The sequence below is a fragment of the Solanum pennellii genome, chromosome 1 (genome assembly GCF_001406875.1).
Source record: "Solanum pennellii chromosome 1, SPENNV200".
Classification (NCBI taxonomy): Eukaryota; Viridiplantae; Streptophyta; class Magnoliopsida; order Solanales; family Solanaceae; genus Solanum; species Solanum pennellii.
Window position 1 is genome coordinate 43,704,838 of NC_028637.1, and position 5,560 is coordinate 43,710,397.

Here is a 5,560-nt window from a genome sequence, read left to right on the forward strand (position 1 = left end):
TGTATATATATATATATATATATACATATATATATATGAGTGAAGTGAGGGACGACCAATGGTAAAGTTGTAAATAATCTCATTTTCGAGGGTAATATAAAATTGTAATATGATGACCATGTGTCTTTCTAAAATTGTGAGGCTTATTTTTTTAGAAGAGTACTTATTATTTTATTATGTTTCATTTAACACCTTTTATTTTTGCATTAAAATAAATATGATTTAAAATGTATCAAATGACGGTAAAAATATTTTAATTAGGGAGCATTAAAATGCAATTAAGAGTCACACTAAATTTATAATAATAGTTCTTTGGTTAGAGTTTGCGAATCAAATGATTTAAAATGTATCAAATGACGGTAAAAATATTTTAATTAGGAAGCATTAAAGTAAACTAAGAGTCTTACTAAATTTAGGGATAAAGTACAATTACCCCCTAAACCTATGTCTGAAATCTCAGAGATACACTTATACTACACAAAGGTCCTATTACCCCCCAGAACTTATTTTATTAATAATTTTCTACCAATTTTCGGCCTACGTGACACTATTTTTTGGGTCCAATGCTTGTTCACTTTTTTTTCAAGCTAGTGACACGTAGGCTGAAAAGGGGTAAAAAATTACTAATAAAATAAATTCAGGGGGGTAATAGGAACTTAATATAGTATAAGTGTGTCTCTGGGATTTCTGGCATAGATTGAAGGGGTACTTGTGCATTTTCCCCTAAATTTATAATAATAGTTTTTTGGTTAGAGTTTTGAAATTTTGCGAATCAAATATTAAAGAGAAATAATAAATATTTTTCATTTTCAATTTACATACATTGATAATAAGAATATTTTGAAGCAAAAATATTTTATATTTTAAAATTAACCAAATCAAAATTGATCTAATTATAGTAGATTTTATTTACTTAATATTGTTATTCTTTTGTCTCAAATAAGAAGTTAAGAATCGCAATCCATGAAATCAATACATTGGTTACAGACGTAGATAAATTTAAGTTGGTTACTATTTAGAAAGAGATGACAAAAGTAGCAAATTCCTAATAGTAATTTTAATAATTATGCGATAATCATATGGAAATTCGATTAATTATACATTGTGTCGAAATAAGGCCTATTCGGATATAGCGCTCCCTATGAAGATTTTTTTTTCATATCCAAAACTCAAAATGAAGATATTTGATTAAGAGAGAAGCAATACCACTTAATGTTGATGCACTATATTCTTTGATGGTTATTTTATTATATTATATAGAAGAGTGAAGTGAGGGACGACCAATGGGAAGTTGTAAATAATCTCATTTTCAAGGGTAATATAAAATTGTAATTAGGGAAAAGGGTCAAAAATACCCCCCAACTTTGATTTATTGTTTAAATTTATCCTCGTTGTTAAAATAAAGTTAATTTTACCCCTCCTGTTACTAAATTCACCAAATTTACCACTCATTAGACGGATTGACCCAAATTGATCCGATTTTTTTAAAAACAATCTTATTTCTTATTTTATTCCAATAACCCGACTCTATTAAAAATAACTCGATCCATTCTTCCAAATCTCCTATACCCATCCATTTGCCCATTCTTTCAAAAAAAATATTTTCCATAGTAAGAAATGCACCATTAATTATGCTAATCTGCATCATTAGAATGAGACATCATTCTTTGCGTAAATGTTTACTTAATGAGAAAGTTAAACCATCTCTTTCCACTGGTAAGTTATTGGTAGTATCAGTGCACAATCAAAAGCATAGAAGCAAAAAAAAACTCCATAGAGTTCATTTTCGAACATATAATCACCTGAGAGACACGAAGATAGATAGACACTGGAGTTCACTTTTTGGATCACCATCTTAACAGATTTTGTCCTCCATAGAGTTCCCAAGCTCCATCACCTTCGGGGCCTTCAAATTTTCCGACTATTGAGTGGCAGCCTATTGCCTTTGTAAATGGAGATTTGGAAGAATGGGGTTGGGTTATTTTAAACGGGGTCGGGTTACTGGGTTAAAATAAGGAATAGGGTATTTAAAAAAAATCGGATCAATTTGGGTCAATTCGTCTAATGAGGGGTAAATTTGGTGAATTTATTAACGGGAGGGGTAAAATTAACTTTATTTTAACGGAGAAGGTAAATTTAAACAATAAATCAATGTTGGAGGGCATTTTTGACCCTTTTCCCTTGTAATTATGATAACCATGTGTCTATCTAAAATTATGGGACCCATTTTTTTAGAAGAGTATTTATTATTTTATTATGTTTCATTAACACCTTTTCTTTTTGCACTAAAATAAATATGATTTGAAATGTATGAAATGACGGTAATAATATTTTAACTAGGGAGCATCAAAATAAACTAAGAGTCTTACTAAATTTATAATAATAGTTCTTTGGTAAGAGTTTTAAAATTTTACGAATCAAATGATTTAAAATTTATCAAATGACGGTAAAAATATTCTAATTAGGGGGCATTAAAATAAACTAAGAGTCTTACTAAATTTATAATAATAGTTCTTTAGTTAGAGTTATAAAATTTTGCCAATCAAATAATGAAGAGAAATAATAAATATTTTTCATTTTCAATTTAAGTACATTGATAATAAGAATATTTTGATGATAAAACGTTTTATATTTTAAAATTAACCGAAATAAAATTTGTTTAATTATAGTAGATTATTTACTTAATATTACTATTCTTTTGTCTCAAATAAGAAGTTAAGAATCAAAACTCATGAAATCAATACATTGATTAGAGAAATAAATAAATTTAAGTTGGTTACTATTTAGAAAGAGATGACAAAAGTAGCAAATTTCTAATAGTAATTTTAATAATTATGCGATATTCATATGTAAATTCGATTAATTATACTTTGCGTCGAAATAAGGCCTATTCGAATATAGCGCTCCCTAATGAGATTTTTTTTCATATCCAAAACTCAAAAGCAAGATATTTGATTAAGAGAGAAACAATATCACTTAATGTCGATACAATATATTATTTGATGGTTATTTATAATAATAAAAAAAATAAAAAAAACTATCATTATTATTATTATTATTATATCGTACGAAAATAATTTTTTTAATGATAAATTTATCCCTAATACATTAAAGAACAGAATAATTTTTTTTATATAAAATATAGTCATTAGTGGCGAAATTATATTTTCTTCAACTATGAAATACATTTAACTACAGAGACAATTGATTTTGTCACTGGTTGAAGTAAAATAACTAGCGACAATATAATTTTGTCTGTATTAATAACCCTTTTAGTGACAAAATAACTATTAACCTAAAAAAAATATACGTACTTTTTATGACATTTGTCACAACTGTTTAAGGATTTGGGGACGATTTTTCTTTTTGTAGTTAATATAATATTTTCAGCGACGAAGCACTAAATCGTCTTTGTATACTTTTAGTGACGAATTACTTTTCGTCTCACAAGATTTTTAGTGACGAAATATGGTTTGTAAATGACGAAATTATTTGTTCCTGATAATCGAATTTGTTATAGTGTATAGGCATGAATTCTCAACTCAAGGACTTTCGTGGGTAACATGTAGTAAACTCATGATTAGGAATATAATCTTTAAATGATTAGGAACTCAATACTCAAGACTTAGACCTTAAAGATATTGCTCCTCTTAAAGATACTCAACTTATGAAGTTCATGCCAAATTTATGGGCATGAACGACTCGACTTGAGGGTCTAAATAACAATATGAAATTCATGTATATGATTTTCTCATTTTCATACTTACTTCATCAAAACATAGCTCAAACCAATAGTTGATCTCAAAGGATTCAAAATTGAATTCAAAAACTTTCTTGAACTCTAATCTTAGCTCTTTCTTGAATTTGAATTATTAATTAAAGAGTTATGATTCATGATATGAAAGATCTCGATGATAATGTAGAAACATGAAAACATTTTCATCATTCTCATACTCACTTACTCAAGTCTAGAAACAAGTTATTAGAAATTAAAGAAGACTCCTCAAAAGACTCAAAGGGATTTTTTAAAAAAGATTTGAAAGAACTCTCAAGACTTAACTCTTAGCTCTACATTGAATTTGAATTATGAATCAAGGTTATTATTTGTGGTAGGAAAGATATCGTTATGATTAAATGAGTTTAAGATATTTAATCATGATGAACGGTCAAGAAAACACTGTATGAGAGTAAGTCCGCGATACATATATGCATTTTAATATTTAATCACGAAAAATAAATTTAAGATTGAATTATTGGGCCCGTTAACGGGCCCTTTCATATCTAGTTTCTATTATATAGAAGAGCCATGATTAGGACGACCAATTGCAATATTGTAATTTTAAACATTATTTATGGGCAAAGTTATAACTTTATAATTGCATAATTAGTGGTCAATATAATTTTCTAGAAGAATCCAATAATCTTTTTCAAGGGTCACAACAAAAAAATTTCATGTGTAGCCCCACATAATCATTTAATTTTATTTTAAAATATATATTTGTTTAACTATAATAATGTAAAAATATTTATACAATTTAAATAGTTCATATATGTTTATTGTTACTACAACATATTCAGTATAACCTACCATCTTCCATGATGTAATTTTCTTTTAAACTATATACAATGTTTTTTAAAACATAAATATTCATATAGTTTTAACAGAACAGGGTCAAAATATCCTTAAACTATCCGAAATAGTTCATATTTATCCTTAAATTATATTTCGGCTCAAAATTCTCCTTTATGTCAAACTATTGGGTCAAAAGTGCAATTCTTATTAATGGAAGTTGTTAAATGATATGTGAATACCACATTGCACGTCAATAGGGTTCCACTGCACATAGACTAAAAGGAAAAGGCTAAAAAGATACCCTTAAACTATCTGAAATAGCTCATATTTATCCTTAAACTATATTTCGACTCAAAACTACCCTTTTCGTCAAACTATTGGGTCAAAAGTGCCCTTCTTATTAACGGAAGTTGTTAAGTGCCTGTGAATTCCACATTGTACGCCAATAAGGTTCCACTGCCACATACACTAAATTCTTAAATCTTTATTACTCTTCCCCCACCCCCCTCATTTCATTATTTTTCAGAAATTATTTTACTCCTTCTCCTTTATTTTGCGGCTAAGAGTTTCAAAGCTTTATTCGTCGCTATGTTTCAAAGTGGATCTTCATGGTTGTAGGTTAGTAAATCTTTTTTCTTATTTTATCTCCAATATAATATTTATTTAATCTCCAAAATAAATTTTGTTTTATCTTAAAAAATTGTGACTTAAATTAGAAAACAAAAATATCACAATTCTAAAGAGATAAAAAAATAGAGTTGATAATGTACGAATAAAAAAATATGACAAAATAATGAGTGCATAGTTGTAGTTTAATAAAACACATAATAAATTAATGGGATAAATTTTGAAATTGTATAAATAAATGGAAACAAAATTAATTTGGCATAAAATTATGTCACGACCCAAAACGAGCCGCGAGTGGCACCCACACTTATCCTACTATGTGAGCGAACCAACAAATCTAAACCCCAACATAAAGCGGAA